This window comes from Rattus norvegicus, chromosome 1 (assembly GCF_021556685.1).
Source record: "Rattus norvegicus strain SHRSP/BbbUtx chromosome 1, alternate assembly SHRSP_T2T, whole genome shotgun sequence".
NCBI lineage: Eukaryota > Metazoa > Chordata > Mammalia > Rodentia > Muridae > Rattus > Rattus norvegicus.
Window position 1 is genome coordinate 2,469,703 of NC_141534.1, and position 22,651 is coordinate 2,492,353.

The 22,651-nt window shown below is 35.9% G+C and overlaps 1 pseudogene; it reads left to right on the forward strand.

Annotated features, from left to right (window-relative positions):
• Positions 1-1,994: 1,994 nt before the first annotated feature.
• On the forward strand, positions 1,995-21,944 carry Vmn2r116l-ps35 (vomeronasal 2, receptor 116 like, pseudogene 35; annotated as a pseudogene).
• Positions 21,945-22,651: the final 707 nt, after the last annotated feature.

The window sequence follows — 22,651 nt, forward strand, 5'->3', positions numbered from 1 at the left end:
CCAGAAATGAACCCACACACCTCTGGGCACTTGATTTTTGAAAAGGAGCCAAAACCATCCAATGGAAAAAAGATAGCATTTTCAGCAAATGGTGTTGGTTCAACTGGAGGTCAACATGTAGAACAATGCAGATCGATCCATGCTTATCACCCTGTACAAAGCTTAAGTCCAAGTGGATCAAGGACCTCCACATCAAACCAGATACACTCAAACTAATAGAAGAAAAACTAGGGCAGCATCTCGAACACATGGGCACTGGAAATATTTTCCTGAACAAAACACTAATGGCTTATGCTGGCAGATCAAGAATCGACAAATGGGATCTCATAAAACTGCAAAGCTTCTATAAGGCAAAGGGCATTGTGGTTAGGACAAAACGGCAACCAAGAGATTGGGAAAAGATCTTTACCAATCCTACAACAGATAAAGGCCTTATATCCAAAATATACAAAGAACTCAAGAAGTTAGACCGCAGGGAGACAAATAAACCTATTAAAAAATGGGGTTCAGAGCTAAACAAAGAATTCACAGCTGAGGAATGCCGAATGGCTGAAAACACCTAAAGAAATGTTCAACATCTTTAGTCAAAAGGGAAATGCAAATCAAAACAACCCTGAGATTTCACCTCACACCAGTGAGAATGGCTAAGATCAAAAACTCAGGTGACAACAAATGCTGGCGAGGATGTGGAGAAAGAGGAACACTCCTCCATTGTTGGTGGGATTGCAGACTGGTACAACCATTCTGGAAATCAGTCTGGAGGTTCCTCAGAAAACTGGACATTGAACTGCCTGAGGATCCAGCTACACCTCTCTTGGGCATATAACCAAAAGATGCCCCAACATACTAAAAAGACACGTGCTCCACTATGTTCATAGCAGCCTTATTTATAATAGCCAGAATCTGGAAAGAACCCAGATGCCCTTCAACAGAGGAATGGATACAGAAAATGTGGTACATACACAATGGAATATTACTCAGCAATAAAAAGCAATGCTTTTATGAAATTCATAGGCAAATGGTTGGAACTGGAAAATATCATCCTGAGTGAGGTAACCCAATCACAGAAAAACACACATGGTATGCACTCATTGATAAGTGGCTATTAGCCCAAATGCTTGAATTACCCTAGATGCCTAGAACACATGAAACTCAAGACGGATGATCAAAATGTGAATGCTTCACTCCTTCTTTAAAAGGGGAACAAGAATACCCTTGGCAGGGAATAGAGAGACAAAGATTAAAACAGACACAGAAGGAACACCCATTCAGAGCCTGCCCCACATGTGGCCCATACATATACAGCCACCCAATTAGACAAGATGGATGAAGCAAAGAAGTGCAGGCAGACAAGAGCTGCATGTAGATCTCTCCTGAGAGACACAGCCAGAATATAGCAAATACAGAGGTGAATGCCAGCAGCAAAACCCTGAACTGAGAAAAGGACCCCCGTTGAAGGAATCAGAGAAAGAACTGGAAGAGCTTGAAGGGGCTCGAGACCCCATATGAACAACAATGCCAAGCAACCAGAGCTTCCAGGGACTAAGCCACTACCTAAAGACTATATATGGACTGACCCTGGACTCTGACCTCATAGGTAGCATTGAATATCCTAGTAAGATCACCAGTGTAAGGGGAAGCCCTGAGTCCTGCTAAGACTGAACCCCCAGTGAACGTGATTGTTGGGGGGAGGGTGGTAATGGGGGGAGGATGGGGAGGGGAACACCCATAAAGTACGGGAGGGGGAGGGGTTAGGGGGATGTTGGCCCGGAAACCGGGAAAGGCAATAACACTCGAAAGTTTCCTCCAGAGCTCAGGAGCAATCTGAAAAATAAAAAAGCCAAAAATAAAATTAAAAAATATATATAATGAATCATGATTAGGCAACAAACCCCTCTTTTGCTCAGTGAAATAAAAGCTGGTACAAATTTGATGTGCTAATATATGCATGGCACCTCCCTATCCACTCTGTCAGGGTTTAAGGCAGGAAAAACATGCTCCTTTTGATGGTAGTATTCTTCCTTCTCAACGTTCTATTTCTCCTGGCAAATTTCATTGATCCCAGATGCTTTTGGAGAATAAATTTTAATGAAGTCAAGGATGAAGCCCTTGGGATGACTTGTTCCTTCATCCTTGAAACAGTTCAGAAGCCTACGGACAAAGATTATTTCAACCAGACTCTGAATGTCCTGAAAGTGCATTTCTACTTTCCACGTAAATGACAAATTGAGTATTTGTTAAATGCTCTGAGGATGAAGATTATCCAAATCCTTGAGTCTTCTGTGCTGTTGCTAAGTCTGAACACTAAGAAACAACATTGATTCTTTTACAAATTCAATCCTATTTTCTGCATTTAATTAATCCAGTGAAGACTGTTTTTCTTCCAGGTGGCTTCTTACATAAAGCCTGGAAGCTGAGAAATAAAGGAGTATCTACATTGATCCTTCAGAGAAAGCCCTCCTAATAACAGTTTATATTGCATTCTAGAAAAAGATAACTTATTGCATTTGATCCCATAATATTTCATTGTGTTTTATCCCAAGTACATGCAAATAAATGGTCATAAACTTTGCTGACAGTCCTGTCAGTGTGCTGTTCCAAGATCATATGCTGGTTCCAGTAATATTTCTGGCACACATTGTAATCAAGAACTTATATACACACAAACTTATTCTCTCAAAATCATTACATGCAGTCACTTATTGCCTTCTAAACTTCATCAAGTTTGCAATGAGTAGTTCTTTACACTGAGAAATTCATACTTCCTATGAATGCCTAGATAGATATTTTTGTATGTATATGTCAAGGAATATTTAGGCCATTATAAAAATAAGCATATTCTAGACAATTTACACCAAAAGTGTCTTTTATAAACATATAATACTGGCACACACAAATACCACTGCAATTTACTTATTTTCCTAGTTCCCAGTAGGATGCTAGTATTATTTTTGTGTGACTGTAAAGGATCAAAGATGTTTCCTAGAACCTAATTTATAATGATAAGAAGTACCGAAAATGAATATACCACATTACTTTGTAAATAGAAAGTAGGTGAATGATATTTTGGTGGTGGGACAAGCCTTTAATCTGTGCACTGAGTATGTAGTACAAGTATATACCTGCTCACTTGAAGCAAGGGTAGTCTACATCAAAGTATCCTATACAACATTTGGATGTATTGCCCTCTTATGACCTAAATGATTCTTGCTCAAATAATGCAAATATACGTGTAGGCATGTATTATTTACCAAAAGAATGTTGGATATTTAAATTTATTTAAAAATAAACCTTTAGATAAAACTTTCCTCCATCAAAACATTGAAAGAAAAAATTTACAATAGAAGAATAGATATGAGGGGAAATATTAAGAATATTGGCCACTAAATATAAGTGATTGTAAGTACAGGAACCAAATGTTGCTTCAGAAAGACGATTATTCACTGATAAATCATATTTACACTTCCTTAACTGATTAACTTAACTTCCAAAAAAAATATCATGAACTCAATGACTCTCATGGATTTTTATATTGCTCAATAATTTCAAAATGAAGACATGATCAAAATTACTGTTTTGTCAATATATGTAGTTTTCTCTTTACCTTCTGATCAAGCACTCAAAAACAGACATAGAAATGCTCCCTGTGGATGAGATCAATACCCTACCTTATTTATGGGAGACATAGTCATGAACTTTTAAGGTGTTTGGTATTTTCCAGGTTCTCATATCAATCCAATTTCACAAAAAGTCATTTGTTTCCATCAAATGATATAAGAATCAAAACTTTCCAGTATAGAATAGTGCTTCTATTGAGTACTAATGATTATGTAAACATCTGTTCATAATACACACTGTACTCTTTTACAGAAAAACAACTACAAACCACAAATTTGCCTTGGCATTGGCCTTTACAGTGGATGAAATCAATAGGAATCCTGATCTTTTACCAAATATGTCTCTGATTATAAAATACAATTTGGGCCATTGTGATGGAGAAACTGTAACACTTCCACCCGATTGATTTTATCCAAATAATCATCTCCGTCTCCCCAATTATTCCTGTAATGAAGAGATTATTTGTTTGATTCTGCTTGCAGGACCACATTGGAGTGCATCTTTATATCTCTGGATATCTGTGTATGTCTACTTATCTCCATATGTGAGTTATCATAATCCAGAAATTCTTAACCTCATATTTCTGTGGGGGACTTTAATAGATATAAAGAAAGTTAATGAATGAGATTTGACCTATGTTTATGTCAATCTATGTAGTTCCAGGGCACTTACTAATCATAGATATTCTAGGCCTTCTGCTGGGAGCCACCACCAGAAGTTGACAGTTTCTAGAATGGAGAAATAGAGGAAGGAGGTTATGAAGAATTGAGTCTGGCATGGTGGTAGAGAAAACCGTGAAGCCTTGATTAACTGCAACTGAGAGTGTTCCTTTATAAAAATCTCAGTAAGCAGAGACTAATTCACGTTGTTTCACATCATAGAAAATATTATTTTGTCCTCAGATATGTTTTATCTTCATCTTCATCATAAATTTAGATCATCATTGCTAAACTATGAAATAAAAGACCTATCATTTGCAATCATGGAGGTGTTTGGTCATCAGTGATGAACTGTGATGGAACAGAATAATATTTTACAAACATCTTTCTCAATGATCCAATTTTAATTATCTGTTGTATTTTTTGCAAAGGTATGTCAGACCATTCTTAGCCTGGCAGCTTGTGATATTTCAGTGGCATTAGACAGCAAGAAAACCTCCAGATTTGGGGATTAAGCTCAGTGGTAGAGCTCATGTCTAGCAAGCACAAGGCCCTGGGTTTGGTCCTCAGCTCCGAAAACAAAACAAAAACCTCCAATCCAGTCTGTGGAGTTAGCCATTTTACTACCAGTGAGTGTATGACCAACCATAAAGGTCAGTGTGCCAATTGCCATTATATCCTGTGGCAAAAATTTTAGCAACATACTGCTATAGTTACTATAAGTCATTCTCTTTAATAATATAATGGTTATGTCATACTTTTGTGGAACTTATACATATATCTTATCTTGTTTTGCTTTTGATTCTTTGCCTAAAACACAAGAGGGGATCTGCACAAGTGCACTTTTGTAAGAGGGATTACAGGGTTCTGACTACTTGTTCTTTCATATTTTTCAATGTGATTATTTTTCTATAAGACACTTTGTGTGAAGGACATATTTCCATGCAATGTAACTCTGTTTCTGTACATTTTCTTCACGAGGCACAACTTATGAGTCCTATATGTTTTGCACTATAACTGCCTAGGTATTTAGTATTATGAATTTTTTTAATCTAATCTGGTGCTAAAATTTTTTCACTGCCAAATCTTGCCTATATTTTTAAATTCACTTTTTCTGATTAACTGTTTCCTGGGGAAGCACAGAGGTATATATTCCCAGAGTATTTTGTAGCCTTGCCCTAAAAAGTTGATCCCTGGAATCTTTATATGAGTCATAACCTCTAGGATACAAGGAATAGCTTCAAGTAATATAAAATGTATATATTTCTGAATGCTAAAGCAGTATCATGTATAGAAATTTCCTGTCAAATCATAGAAGTATTTCTGGATTATGGCATGAATGTCTTTTCTAAAAATAAAATTACTCATATATCTACAAGTTGTACATATATTAAAATCCCTAAAAACATTGAAAACAAAAATATTGAGACTAAAACTGAAAGAAAGAATGGAAGTCATTATAACATGCAAATATATTTTATTACATCTTTGTCAAACAGCTATTCCTGCTGTTCCCATTAGATGTGCATGTACAAGGCTTCCACATTTGCTCATTTGAATCAGAGGTGAGAGGAAAAGTCATAGGTAATCAACTGTTTGCAGGCAAAGTTGATTACAAGTTTTTTTAATGTACTTTTCCTCGTGCTCTGTGTGTTGCAGTTCCTTCAGCTTTCCTATGGACCTTTCTACTCCATCTTCAGTGATAAAGAACAATAACCATATCTCTATCAGATGGGCCCAAAGGACTCATCACTAGCATTGGCAATGGTCTCCTTCATACTTTCCTTCAAGTAGAACTGGGTTGGACTATTTGTCTCAGATGATGATCTAGGCAATTTCTCTCAGAGTTGAAAAAAGAGAGCCAAACCAAGGAAATTTGCTTTGCCTTTGTGAACATGGTATCAATCAGAGAAATTTCATTCTATCCTACAACTGAAATGTACTACAACAAAATTGTCATGTCATCCACAAAGGTTATTATCATTTATGGAGAAACAAACAGTATTATTGAATTGAGCTTCAGAATGTGGTCATCTTCAGTTAAACAGAGAATATGGGTCACCACAAAACAATTTGATTGCCCTACCAGTAAGAGAGACTTAACTCATGGCACATTCTATGGGACCCTTACATTTCAACACCACTATGGTGAGATTTCTGGCTTGAAAAATTCTGTACAGACATGGTACAATCTCAGAAGCACAGATTTATATCTCAGAATACCAGAGTGGAAGTATTTTAACTATGAAGCCTCAGAATCTAACTGTAAAATACTGAGAAATGATTTATTCAATGTCTCACTGGAATAGCTAATGGAACAGAAATGTGACATGTCATTTAGTGATTATAGTCACAACATATACAATGCTGTATATGCTATTTCATATGCACTGCATGAGAAGAATCTGCAAGAAGTTGAAAATCAGGCCATAAACAATGGGAAAGGAGAAAATACTCACTGCTTGAAGGTAGAGTTTCTTCTTTATTTTTATTGGATATTTTACATATTTTCATTTCCCCAAACTTTAAACACCCTTCCCCTGCTTCTATGAGGATGCTCTTATTACCACACACCCACCCTCACATCAACATCCTGGCATTGCCTTACATTGTCTATCTCATTCAGGTTTTCTAGTTTTGTTGAGTTTAGGCTTTTGTAGTAGGATCTGATGATTTTTTTTATTTCTTCAGTTTCTGCTATGTCTTTCTTTTCATTTCTGATTTTAATTTGGATACTCCCTCTGTGCCCTCTGTCTGGCTAAGGTTTTATCTGTCTTGCTGATTTTCTCAAAGAACAGACTCCTTGTCTTGTTGACTCTTTGTATAGTTCTCCTTGTTTTTACCTGGTTGATTTCAGCCGTGTGTTTGATTATTTCCTGCTATCTTGTCCTCTTGGGTGTTTATGCTCCTTTTTATTCTTTAATGTGTGCTTTCAATCTGCTAGGGTATGCTTTCTCGAGTTTCTTCTTGGAAATATTCAGAGCTATGGGTATTCCTTCTAGTACTGCAGTTATAGTGTCATATAAGTTTGGGTATGTTGTGCTTCATTTTCATTGAATTCTTCAGAATCCTTAATTTCCTTCTTTATTTCTTCTTTGACCAAGTTATTATTGAGTATGGCATTGTACAACTTCCATATTCATGTGAGCTCTTTTTCATTGTTGTTGTTATTTTTGAACACCAGCCTTAGCCCATGGTGATCCAAAAAGATGCCTATTATTTCAATCTTCTTGTACCTGTTTTTGACCAATTATATAGTCAATTTTAGAGCAAACCATCTGGTTCTGAGAAGAATGTATATTCTTCTGTTTTAAGATAAAATGTTCTATAGGTATGTGTTAAATCCATTTGATTCATAATTTCTATTACTTTCATTGTGTCTCTGTTTCCATGATCTTTCCATTGATGAGAGTGGGAAGTTAAAGTCTCCCACTATTATTGTGTGTGGTGCAATGCATGCTTTCAGAATTAGTAAATTTTCTTTAATGAATGTGGGTTCATTTGCATTTAGAGCATAGATGTTCAGAATAGAGAGTTCATCTTGGTAGATTTTTCCTTTGATGAGTATGAAATGTTCCTCATTAACTTTTCTGATAATTTTTGCTGGAAAGTCTATTATATTCAATATTAGAATGGTTACTCCAGCTTGTTTCATGAGAACATTTGCTTGGAAAAAAATTTCCAGCCTAGAATTCTGAGGTAGTGTCTGTCTTTGTCACTGAGGTATGGTTCTGTATGTATCAAAATGCTGGGTCTTTTTCGTATATTCATTCTCTTAGTCTAGGTCTTTTTATTGGGGAATTAAGTTCAATGATGTTAAGCGATATGAAGGAATATTGGCTGTTGCTTTGTGATATTTTTGTTGTTTGTGGTGGAACTATGTTTCTGTGGCTGCTATCTTTTTTTGGGTTTTTTGAAAAAAGATTACTTTCCAGCTTTTTCTAGTATGGAGTACCCTGTCTTTTACTGGAGTTTTTCATCTATTTTCCTTTGTAGGGCCGGATTTGTAGAAACACATTGAATAAATTTGGTTTTGTCATGGAATATCTTGGTTTCTCCATCTATGTTAATTGAGAGTATTGCTGGATATAGTAACCTGGGCTGGCATTTGTGTTCTCTTAGAGTTTGTATGACAACTGTCCAGGATCTTCTGGCTTCCTTAGTCTCTGGTGAGAAGTCTGTTGTAATTCTTATAGTTCTGCATTTATATGTCAATTGACCTTTTTCCCTTACTGCTTTCAATATTCTTTTTTTGTGCACTTGCTGTTTTAACTATTATGTGATGGGAGGAGTTTCTTTTCTGGTACAATCTATTTGTAGTTCTATAGGCTTCTTGTGTGTTTATTAGCATCTTTTTCTTTTGGTTAGGGAAGTTTTCTTCTATAACTTTGTTGCAGATATTTACTGGCCCTTTAAGTTGGGAATCTTCACTTTCTTCTATACCTATTATCCTTCGGTTTGATCTTCTCATTGTGTCCTGGATGTTCTGTAGGTTTTGGGCTAGGACCTTTTCACGTTTTACATTGTCTTTGACAGTTGTGTTGATGTTTTCTATGGTATCTTCTGCCTCTGAGATTCTCAGAAGTATCTCTTGTATTCTGTTGGTGATGCTTGTATCTACAGGTCCTTGTCTCTTCCTTTGCTTTTCTATATCCATTGTTGTCTCCCTTTGTGATTTCTTTATTGTTTCTATTTCTATTTTCAATTCCTTCACCTGTTTGGTTGTGTTTTCCTGTAATTATTTCAGGCATTTTTGTGTTTCCTCTCTAAGGACTTCTACTTGTTTACTTGTGTTTTCCTGAATTTCTCTAAGGGAGTTTTTTATGTCTTTCTTAAAGTCCCTCATCATTATTAAAAATGTGAATTCAAATCTAAATCTTGCTTTTCAAACACAGTTGTGTTTGGATATTCAGTATTTTCTTTGGTGGGAGAACTGGGCTCTTATGATGCCAAGTAGTCTTGGTTTCTGTTGCTTAGGTTCCTGCCTCTAACCATTGGGTTGTCTCTGGTGTTTGCTTGTCTTTCTGTTTCTGGGAGTGACTTGACCCTGCTGTATTCCTCTGTGTCAGCACTCCTGTAGAACTGATTTCATGTTTTGTTTCAGCCTTTCCTGAGAAGAGGTGCTCTGATTTCAGGTGTGTCTGTGCTCCTGGAGGCTCTTCCAGCTGTACAGGCAGGTAGGAATCAGAGGGTCCTGCCCCTGATTGCTCATGTAGGTGCTTACACCATTTGGCCACAGTTGGCACTATGCAATTCTCTCTTGGGTCTGAACTGTGGGCAGAGAAGAATCTCCTCTGACTTTTCAGGAGTATCCACATTTCTACAGGTCCAGCTCTCTCACCCACGGGATTTGGGTGCAGGGAGCAGTTTGGCTAGTTCCATTTGGGTACCAGCAGCTGTCTCTTCCTATATCCCTGTGTCCAGAGGCACTGTGCAGTTTCCCCTTGGAATAGGGAGGTGGGCTGTGGAGTGAAGACGTGGCAGTCTGTCCTCCAGCCCCAGGATGTCTGCATTCCTGGGTGGCCCCCTCTCTTCCCCACAGGATTTAGGATCGTTTTTCGTTCATATCATACTTGGTAAGTCTGGTGTAATTCTGCCAGGTCTGCTTTTATACATTACTAGACCATTTTCTTGTATTATGTTGGTGACGCTTTCATCTCTTTCCTGATCTCTTTCCTAGGTTTTCTTTCTTCAGGATTGTCTTTCGTTATGGTTTCTTTATTATCTCTATGTCCATTTTTAGATCCTATAAGGTTTTGTTTAATTCCTTCACCTGTTGGATGTGTATTTTCTTTAAGGGATTCTATTTGTTTGCCTGTGTTCTCCTGTATTTCTTTAAGGAAGTTCTTTATGTCTTTCTTAAAGTCCTCTATCATCATCATAAAATATGATTTTAAATAAGAATATTGCTTTTCCCTTATGTTGGGTTATCTGGAACTTGCTCTTGTGGGAGAACTGGGTCCAGATGATGCCAAGTAGCCTTGGTTTCTGTTGCTTCATTTCTTGACCTCTTACGTTCTAGTAATCTCTGAGGTTAGTTGGTCTTGCTGTCTCTGACTGGGGATTGTCCCTCCTGTGGGTCTGTGAGCTTAGGTTCTTAGGAGTGAAAGCACTTCACGGAGACCAGCTCTCTCTGGGCAGAATATGGGTTCAGAGGGCAGCGGGACAGCTTTAGGTCTGGGTAAAGATGCAGACCAGCTATGTCCTGTCCCAGATGACTGGGATGTTCATGTGCCCTGTGTGCTCCTGGTAGGTCCCTCTTTGAACAGTTATTGCAGCAAAAGTGGGGACTCATGTGGGTTTATAAGTGAAAGCACTCCTGGGATACCAGCTTTCTCTGGGCAGGAAGTGTTCTGGAGGCTGTAGAAGAGCCTTAGCTCTGGGTGCAGATGGAGACTGGAAGAATCTGTAGAGTTTCTACTAATGGACGATGCTTGGTGTCTTCAATTGCCTAGACATTTAGATTCTCTCAGATGCCCACATCTAATGAAATGAGAAATATTGTTCAATACAGATTGGTTTCTGGACCATTTTTTCTAAAGAAAATGAAATCTCATGACTATTTAAAATGTGAATGGAAAAAGAAGGCACAGTTCATCAATTGAAATTTTTAGTTTCATACAGACTACTCGAATTTCCATCAGCATACCCCTTCTAATATTTGGTGTAAACAGTTCATCCTCATGAATTTTCTCCATGATGGGAAGATGAGTTTTTATTTATAGTCATCCATTATATGGAAATATTTTTAAGAAATGGTTTTCATTAGGGTCCCCCAGGGATTTGGCCCCAGTGTTGGTTCTTGGTAACTTACTTTGTATTCTGAAAGTAATTTAACAGAAGTGGTAATATTCAGTCCCAGCTATAAAATTTGTTCAAAAGTGTGAGTGCATCCTTGTTACCATGTGTAGTTATATCTTTTATTCTGTGTATCTATGTTTATATTTGTTTTTGCTTTGTACATACATGTTTACCTCTCTGTATGATTATGGACATGTGCAACTATTTTTCTATGTATTAATTCCGTTCTATAAGTGTGTTTTTGTATGTGTGTGTTTCTTTGTGTTTTTGGCAGAGTATGGGTCTTTGTGAACCATTGAATGTATTTTGCAATTTTTTGCATGAGCTTACACATATTTGTATCTGCTTTACTGTTATGTGTCTGCCCGTTTCTTTGTGGTTATCTTGGGCATTGCCTGCCTTTTTGTTATTATGTGTGAGTAAAAAATTCTTTGTGTGTCAATACCATTCTGGGCTGGAACATATATATTTATGCCTTTCCTTGTATGTTGCTCTCAAGCTGTCTGTGTGTGTGTGTCAGTGTGTGTAGGTATGTGCATGTACATGTGTGTGTGTTTGTGTGTGTGTATGAGTGTGTATGTGTGTCAGTGCATGTATGTTGTGTGATTTCATATCTAGGTTTTTAGTTAAGTGCATATGTATGTCTTTTTTGTGCCTGAATTTTTACATATGTGTGTCTACATATATGTATATTTCTGTGGAAATAAGTTTATGGGTGTATTTTGCGAGGGCTTCAGAAAAGCCCTGAGTCTCTGTGTGTGTAAATGTGTGTGTGTGTGTGTGTGTGTGTGTGTGTGTGTGTGTGTTACCTACCTTTTTTTTCTGGATTTTTGTCTGGTAGTCTCATCTGAGAGAACTGAATTTCTTGGAATATTATAATTTCATTTATCCCATTGCTTTTATAGTGATTTTCCTTTTCATTTTTTAAATGACATTGCCTTTGAAATGAAATTAGAATACATTTTATGACATTAAGGAATGGTATATACATTACAATGAAATGCTTGTCTTTTAGATAAACTCATTTCTGAGAAAGACCTACTTCTCTTGGGAACAGAATAATTATGAAACAGAGAGAAATGGTGCATGAAGACTATGACATTGTTCACATGTGGAATTTCTCACAATGGCTTGGAATTAAGGTGAAGATAGGACAATTCAACCCACATTTTCCACAGGGTCAACAGTTACACTTATATGTAGACATGACTGAGTTGGCTAGAGGAAGTAGAAAGGTAGGTGTGTACTAGTTTATTGATTTATAATACAGAGTAATAAACACTTTCATGTGAATACATCGCAACATATTGAAATGAAATATTTTGTCACATCAGGAACCAATTTCTAGGTTCTTGTATTTTGTTTCTTGTATTCTTATATTTTGTATTTTGTTTTTAGTTTTGACATATTTACTAATATTTTGAAGATTTTCTACATGCATAAAATATACCTTTTTCATCTCAGAAAAATTTTCTGAAATTTAACTAATATAAAAATTTCTTCACCACAGTTTCTCTTTCCTTAAATTTGAATAATATTCTCTTCATACCATTGTTATTATTACACAATTATCTCATCTATTACATTAAACATCTGGAACACAAATTGATAGGAGTGACACTAATATTACAGTAATGAAACCCTAAAATTCATAATTGCCGACACTTGTCATTATATCCAAAAATGTTTTCCCATACCACAGGAAGACATTTACCAAGGTCACTAATGAACACAGTCACAGAAATTCTATTCAAAGAAACACCATGTTTTAAAAAACTTGAAAAACCCCTTCACACTTTTAAGTAAGATGGACAAAATTTCAAAGGAGCATGTAGACAGCATTAGAACAACTGGCAAAGAAATGGCTATTAAACATATCAAATACAGCAATAACAGCAACCAGCCAAATGTGAAAAAAATTCAGTTATGGTTGAATATTTTTGATACATTTCCTAAATGTAACCAATGACAAGAAGACTTGTTTATTTTTTTTAAGACATTTCTTGGTTGCCTGCAGAGGCTGTGGAGACTCATTCACGTACAAGTGGAGAACTTTCCTTTCATTTGTAAAAGTAGAAGAAACATTAAAATGTGTAATAAGGGAAAAAAGAAATTAGAGAGCAAAGCCTTTGATGGATATGTATGGAATAATAGTTGACTAAAATACCTACCAAAAGAACATAGCACACAACAGAAAGATCATTGTCTGAGAATAGGGAGAATTTAATCCAGTGATGCATGTATGATTCAACATATGCAGATTCATTGAGTGTAATATACAACAAAATATAGAATTATTTACTTTCTGTAAATGTCCAGAAATGGCTGTTAAGCAAGTGCAAAATTTATTCAGAGTTAAATAAACAAACACGTTATAGAACAGAAGGAATACATATTGATATGACAACATTTACTTTGACAAACCTATTGACAGTACTATAATGCACGAAGATAAAAATTAATATCCATGAAGTCAGAAATAATGACAGGTTTTGTTGGTTCATATTCTTATCCAAGGACTTTAGAGACAGAGGTATAAGAATCACTGTTTGTTTCTGATAGTCTGCCCTATATTGTGAGTGCAAACCTGCCATGTGTGATATGGAAACACTACACTACTTTAAAGCAAATTAACATGAAGCACAAAAGTATACCCATTTTCCTTCTCTAACTCTAATTGTAATAGTCATTAAAATATGACAGAGTGTTAACATCAATTTAAAGAAAATGAAGGAGAAAATCTGAAAATATGTTCTGATCTTCTTTGAGCATATTAATTCATTGATATTTCATTATAAGAAACTATTTCGAAACTATCAAAACATAGGAACAATTCTTCAAATTTTCAATTAACTTTAAACAATCTAATTTTTAACCAGCCTTTTCCAGTATATGCAGCCACTGTAGAGCATTTTGACCTCATGAAATATTCCATATTCAAGGTCACTACATATCATGTTATCATTTCCAACCATATTTCACCAATGTCAACATATTCCACTGTTTTTATATACAGTTTCTCGTGCTTTGCTGTGCTATTTTATTTGAGGTGATATTTGTTTATCTGTGACTTAAGGGTATATTGTACCTGTTTCAAATGTCTTCAAATACTAACTTGCTTGTTGGTTGCATTAATTAAACATTAACCATAAGGAAAGTGAGGAGGAAGAGATAATTTGACATATAGCTTATAGTCATAGAAAGATAAGTGTGAATATCTAGAGACTGGAACTAAAGAATATATCTTAAAAGAACACTGCTTACTGGCTCTACTGCCCACAGTAAGATGGACACTCCTATATCATTTACCAATTGAAAAGGCTTCAAAGGACAGGCTAGTGTTGGCTCAGAAAATAACCCCATTAAAGTTCCCTCTGTCTGTTCACAGTACTTAGTGCCAAATTGAATATAGTTACTTGAAAACCATCAGGTTGTGATCTCTGTAGGTTTTACACACAGGTAACTATCAGCTCTTTTTTTTTAATTACTAGCCATTCAGAATTTACCCAACATTTCTTCAATGTATTTTCAATATTCATTGCTGGTCATTAAAAACTGGACAGAGTAAAATGGCAATCACTTAATATACATAAAATAAGCTCATTGAAATATTATCGTACTAATACAAAACATAAAAGAAATAGCAAAAACGTTTATCAATATGTGTTTTCTTTTCTCAGATGCCATGCTCATTGTGCACTGCAGATTGTCATCCTGGATTCAGAAGAATCTGGAAGGAGGAAATGGCAGCCTGCTGTTTTGTTTGCAGCCCCTGCCCTGAAAATGAAATTCCTAATGAAACAAGTGAGTGTTTGCTGCTCTGATAATTCCTGAAAATATATATTCCTCTTGCGCCCCACTGGGATTATGATGTCTACGAAAGTCAATTGAAAATACAGAGTTATTACTTTTTAATTTAATAGCTGTAGATATAAGAATAATTAACAAAATCCTGCCACAAACAAACAAACAAACACATATCCCTTATGCCTTGACTCACATATTGACTCATTGCAAATTCGGGGCACATTATATTTTCACAAGCAATTACTTAGGAAATAAAACTGCAATATGAGCGAATTCTACACAAGATTGTTATAATAATTAATCTATTGTAAAACTACCTACATTAGAATTTATTCACAATTTTAAAAGAATTAAATTAGTCATATTTTATCAATATATCTGTCATACGTATGATTATCCAAACCATGTGCATATAGGAGCCCATGAAGAAAACCACATAATATCAAATCTACTTGACTAGGTCATGAGACTGCTATATATAAAATCCATGTTCTGTATAAGATTAATATACAAAACAAAAGTATTTTCAAATTTATGACAAACTGTTAAGTATGTAAAATTCTGAGAGAAATGTTCAAACACAGATGTTGTGTGAATCCAGGATGTAGTGGGTAAGTGTTAACCTATGATGTAGAATATATGACAGTACTCATATTGAGTATATTTCAAACCAGACCCATTATTAAGATAACTATCTAGGACTGGCAAAATGCAAAAAGTTTATGGTTAGCTTTTCAATTATTATGACTCATTTTATATAATGAATTAAAGTTCTTAAAAGACATACCATGTCTGTGATTTGGTTCAACAGTTAAATCATTTGTTGCTAAGGATTACAATCTGAGTTTATTTCCATGATGCATATAGAAGAACCAAGCAACCTATTCAGAAGATCTCTTTGAAGTCATGCATTCCAACAATACACTATGCTTGAAAATAATTATCAAAATTACACAGAAATTGTTTCAAATGTAAAAACAAAAAGAATTAATAACTCTATCTATGAATCCCATTACATTAATTGTTTATGTGTGTGGGATGGGTAATACATGTACAGGTACATATAAGAGCAAATAATACCCCTGTAGTTACATTTACGTGAAATTTAAGACATCTGACATGGGTGCTGTGATCTGAACTCATGTTCTCTGGTAGAGCAACATATCTTTATATCTAAATCAATTTCTTAGTCTTTTAGGCAACTTATGAAATAGTAGCTTTCCAAAAAATCATTCTTCTGGATAAGAATACTCTAAACCCAGGAATACATATCAACATTCTTTGAAATGACATAAAAATTAAGTGGAATTAAAATCACAGCTAATATTCTAGAAATGATGGGAATTGCAATTTAGGAATGAGATACCATTGCTTAAGACAAACCATATGGGTAATAACTCTTGCTCAAGATTTTCTCTGTTACAGTGCTTACTCTGTTTTTCATGCTTGAGTATATGCACAGACACTGAGACACATAGGAATGGAGATGAGGCAAGGATGAAAGTGCTCAACATTCCAAAAACAAAAAAGAGCTCACATACACATGGAAGCTGAACAGCTCTCTACTTAATGATAAATTGGTCAAGGAAGAAGTAATGAAATTGAAGACATTTTAGAATTTAATGAAAATGAAAAGAAACCATACCCAAACTTATAGGACACAATGAGAGCAGTGCTAAGAGGAAAACTCATAACTCTTGGCGCCTCTGAAAGGAAACTGGGGAAAGCATACATTATCAGCTTGACAACACACCTAAAAGCTGTAGAACTAAAAGAAGCAAATACATATATAAGGAGTGGATGGTAGGAAATAATCAAACTTCAGGGCTGAAATCAAACAAGTAGAAACAAAAAGCACTATACAAAAAAAATCAACAAAACTTTGAGCTGGTTCTTTAAGAAAATCAAAAAGATAGATAAACCCAGACTAAACGAAGAGAGTATCAAAATTAAGAGCATTAGAAATGAACAGTCAGACATAACAACAGAACCTGAGGAAATTAAAAAATCAACAGTTCTTACTACAAAAGGTTATATCCAGCAAAACTGGAAAAACTGGATGAAACAGACAATTTTCTAGACAGATATCAAGTCTCAAATTTAAATCCGAATCAGAGAACCATCCAAACAGTCCCACAACTCCTAAAGAAATAGAAGCAGTCATTAAAAGACTCCCAACAAAAATATGTACAGGTACAGATGGGTTTAGTGCAGAATTCTATCAGATATTCATAGAAGGCTTAAAACCAATACTGTCTAAATTATTCAAAAATGGAAACAGAAAGAACATTATCCAATTCCTTCTATGAAGCTACAATTACACTTATCCCTAAAGCACACAAAGACCCAACAAAGAAAGAGAACTTCAGACCAATTTCCCTTATAAATATCGATGCAAAAATACTCAATAAAATTCTTGCAAACCAAAACCAAGAACCTATCAAAATGATCATGATCAAGTAGGCCTCATCCCAGGGATGCAAGGGTGTTTCAATATATGGAAATCCTCCAATGTAATCCACTGTATAAACAAGCTCAAATAAAATAAAATAAAACAAATGATCATCTCCTTAGATGCCGAGAAAGCATTTGACAAAATTAAATACCTCTTCATCATAAAAGTCTTGGAAAGATAAAGAATTCATGGCTCACACCTAAACATAGTAAAAGCAATATATACCAAACCAGTAACCAACATCAAACTTCATGGAGAGAAATTTGAAGCAATCCCACAAAAATCAGGGACTAGACAAGGATGACCACTCTCTCCTCACCTATTCAATATAGTGCTCAAATCCTAGCCATAGAAATCTGAGAAAAAAAGAGCTCAAAGGGATACAAATTGGAAAAGAAAAAGTCAAAACATCACTATATGCAGATCATCTGGCAGTATAATTAAGTGACCCCAAAAATTCTACCAGAGAATTGGAAGCCTTATAAACAAGTTCAATAAAGCGGCTGGATATAAAAATAATTCAAACAAATAAGTAGCCTTGTTCTACTCAAAGGATAAACAGGCTGAGATAGAAATTAGGGAAACAACACCCTTCACAATAGTCACAAATATTACAAAATACACATGTGTGATTCTAACCAAGAACTGAAAGATCTATATGACAAGAACATCAAGTCTCTGAAGAATGAAATTGAGGAAGATTTCAGAAAATAGAAAGATCTCCCATTCTCATGGACTGGCAGGATTAATATAGTAAAAATGGCCATTTTGCAAAAATCGATCTACCGATTCAATACGACCCCCATCAAAATTCCAACTCAATTCTTCATAGAGTTAGAAAAAGCAATTTGCAAATTAATTTAGAGTAACAATAAAACCAAGAACTTGAAAACTGCCCTCAACAATAAAACCACTTCTGGAGGCATCACCATCCCTGACCTCAAGCTGTATTACAGAGGAATGGTGATAAAAACTTTATGGTATTGGTAAAGAGACAGGCAGGTAGATCAACGGAATATACTTGAAGACCCAGAAATGGACCTACACAACTATTGTCACTTGATCTTTGACAAAGGTACTAAAACAATCAAGTACAAAATGGACAGCATTTTCAGCAAATGGTTGTAACTGGTGGTCCGCATGTAGAAGAATGGAAATGGATCCACTCCTACTGCCCTGTACAAAGCTCAAGTCCAAGTGGATTTTGGACCTCCACATAAAACCAGATACACTCAAACTAATAGAAGAAAAAGTGGGGAAGAACCTGAAACACATGGGCACAGGGAAAATTTCCTTAACAGAATACCAATGGCTTATGCTCTAAGTTCAAGAATCAGCAAATGGAACTTCATGAAATTGCAAAACTTCTTCCATAAGGCAAAGGACACTGTCATTAGGACCAAACTGCAATCAACATATTGGGAAAAGATCTTTACCAATCCTAAATTCAATAAAAGGCTAATATCTAAAATATTCTAAGAACTCATGAAGTTAGACTCCATAGAATCATATAACTCTAATGAAAAATGGGGTACAGAGCTAAACAAAGAATTCTCAGTTGAGGAACATTGAATGGTTGAGAAGCACCTAAAGAACTGTTCAAAATACTCAGTTATCAGGGAAATGCAAATCAGAGCAACCCTGAGATTCCACCTCATACCAATCAGAATGGCTAAGAAAAATCTCAGGTGACAGCAGATGCTGGTTAGTATGTGGAAAAAGAGGAAAACTCCTCCAGTGTTTGTAGGATTGCAAACTGGTACCAACACTCTGGAAATCAGTCTGGAGGTTCTTCAGAAAACTGGCCGTAGTACTATCTGAAGACCCAGCTATACCACTCCTTGGCATATACCCAAAAGATGCTCCAAAATTTAACAAAGATACATGCTCTACTATGTTCATAGCAACCTTATTTATAATAGCCAGAAGCTGGAAGGAACGCAAATGTCCTTCAACAGAGGAATTCATACAGAAATGATGGTAATTCTACAAAATGGAGTGCTACTCAGCTATCAAAAATGACTTCATGAAATTCATAGGCAAATGGATGAAAGTAGAAAATATCATCCTGAATGAGGTAACACAATCACGAAATAAGACACAGGGTATTCACTCACTGACAAATGGATATTACCCCAAAAACTCGAATTGTCCAAGATGCAATCCACATATCAAAGGAAGCTCAAGAAGAAGGATGATTAAAGTGCATATTCTTCAGTCCTTCTTCGAAGGGGGATCAAAAATATTCATAGGAGAAAATATGGAGACAAAGTTTGGAGCAGAAAATGAAGAAAAGCCATCCAGAGCTTGCCCCACCTGGTAATTCTAGCCCCTATACATACAGCCCCCAAACACAAACAATATTGCTGATGCCAAGAAGTGCATGTTGACAGGAGTCTGATATAGTTGTCTCCTGAGAGTCTCTGCCACAGCATGACCAATACAGAGGTGGACACTCATAGCCAACCATTGAACTGAGAATTGGCCCTCAATGGAGGAGTTACAGAAAGGATTGAAGGAGTTAAAGGGTTTGAAAACCCATAAGAACAACAATACCAACCAAAAAGAACTCCCAGGAATTAAACCACCATCAAAAGAGTACGCATGGAAAGACCCATGACTCGAGCTGCATATGTATCAGAGGATGGCCTTGCTGGGCACCAGTGGGAGGAGAAGTCCTTGGTCCTGCCAAGGGTCCACCTCCCAACATAGGGAAATATCAGTGATGGTAAGCTGAAAAGGGTGGGTGAATTGGCAAGGGACCAAGCTCATAGAAGTGGGATTTGAATGGGATAGGGGTTTTATGGAAGGGAAATTGAGATGGGATAACATTTGAAATGTAAATTAATTAAACAATATCCAATAAAAATGGGGAAAAGAGAAGCGATCAAGATGAAGTACTTCTTAGTACAAAGTATCTCCACAGTTTTTTCAGTGCTAATATTAGTGCATCCCATGAATAATAATCAGAACTTTCGTTTACTTATTGCCAGATGATGATACATCTCATGGCTTATTTCTTTAACGTTTTCTACTTTTCAAACATTGATGTTATATTACCTCTCCTTCTCCACCTTCTTCTTATTTATGTCTTATAACAGGAATCACTTAAATCCAACAATGCTATTGTTACAAATACACGAATATATACTTATAAATGTGTACACTTACAGACAGCTTACCTGGCCAATTTAGTGTTCTTTCTATGTCAGTGACTTTGAGATAATGAATTCTCGAGTACCTACTATAGGTATTGTCCCAGTAAAGTCAGAATCTCAATGTATTATTGGGAGCAAATCCATAAGAAGAGTCAATGATCTCAGAAAACTATGAGTGTTTGGTTTTGTATTTTAAAAAATATACCCAACAACATTGGGGTTTATAAAGGTATCTTTTATGAATTCAATAAACTACTTGATATTAACATAGAACCAAAAGATGGCTTTTTAAATATTTGCTTTCTGATAACATTAAAAATGAAACAATAACAACATTAAGTAGATAAAGAAATAATTTCATGACTTTATTTTTCATATATCTTTATGAATGTTTAGTATTGAGAGCAATGCTGAGCATCAACTTCCTTCAAATTACATTATCTGCATCAAAGGCAGCCTTACAATGCTTCTTTCAACAGCCTTACTTGAAATAACTTGTCAACAAAATTTCCAAAGTAGCACTAACTAAACTTTTCTTTGGACATCAGATATGGATCAGTGTGTGAACTGTCCAGAATACCAGTATGCCAACATAGAAAAGAACAAATGCATTCAGAAAAGTATCATCATTCTAAGCTATGAAGACCTCTTGGGGATGGCTCTTGCCTTAATAGCATTCTGTTTCTCTGTATTCACAGTGGTGGTATTTTGGGTCTTCACGAAGCACTATGACACTCCTATTGTGAAGGCCAATAACAGAATCCTTAGCTACCTATTAATCGTGTCACTCATGTTGTTTTCTGTGCTCCTATTTCTTCATTGGCTATCCTAACAGATTAACCTGTAGCTTACAGCAAATAACATTTGGAATTGTCTTTACTGTGGCTATTTCCACAGTTCTGGCCAAAACAATCACTGTGGTTCTGGCTTTCAAAATCACAGACCCAGAAAGACGATTAACTTTTGGTATTGGGGACACCCAACTACATTATTCCCATATGTTCCCTATTGCAATGTATTCTGTGTGCAATCTGGCTAGCAGTTTCTCCTCCCTTTGTCGATATTGATGAACACTCTGAGCATGGCCACATCATCATTGTGTGCAACAAGGGCTCTATTATTGCATTCTACTGTGTCCTGGGATACTTGGCCTGCCTGGCCTTTGGAGGCTTCACTATAGCTTTCTTGGCAAAGAACCTGCCTGACACATTCAACGAAGCCAAGTTGTTGACCTTCAGCATGCTAGTGTTCTGCGCTGTCTGTGTCACCTTCCTCCCTGTCTACCATAGCACCAAGGGCAAGGTCATGGTTGCTGTGGAGATCTTCTCCATCTTGGCATCTAGTGCAGGGATGCTGGGATGCATCTTTGCACCTAAAGTCTACATCATTTTAATGAGACCAGACAGAAATTCGATCCACAAAATCAGGAAGAAATCATATCTCTGAAAAGGTATTTCAGGAATTCTTTCAAATGTAAAGTTGATACATACACCCCAAATATTTAGTTACAGAGCATGTATCTAGTTTTAGAGTCACTCTCACTGGTTCCTCTACTTATGTATAGAAGTACCATATCTTCTGATCTTGCATACATTGCCTATAAAATCTTACAATCATTCATTTGCTTAATATCTTCTGAAAAAATTGAAATTTTCAAATAATTAGTACAATTTTATTCATTATTTTGCTTTCATGACGATTTCCCCCTGGTAACTTCAAATAAATTTGATACGTCAGTTGAATCTATAACCTTATAAAGAAAGTGAGTTCTAGGACAGACAGGGATTATACATAGAAACAAACTAACTAAAAACCAACAAAGATGAAATCAGAACACATTTTCTTATTTTTAGTAAGAACACATACTTGACAAAATACTATCTTTTTTTCAGCTGCTCTTTAAGATATTGGCCAACAGTCTAAGCTGAAAATGTTCTTTATCTACTCTCAAATACAAAAATATTATATCCAACAATGGACAGAATCTGGGGACTCCTGTGGTTGAGTTAGGGAATAGGTGGAAGATACTGAGAAGGAGGGTGAGCCATAGGAAGGCAAGCAGTCTCAACTAGCCTGGACAACCAAGACACCGAGTCACTAACAAGTCAGCATACTCCAGCTGTTATGAGGCCCCCAACACAAATGCAACATAG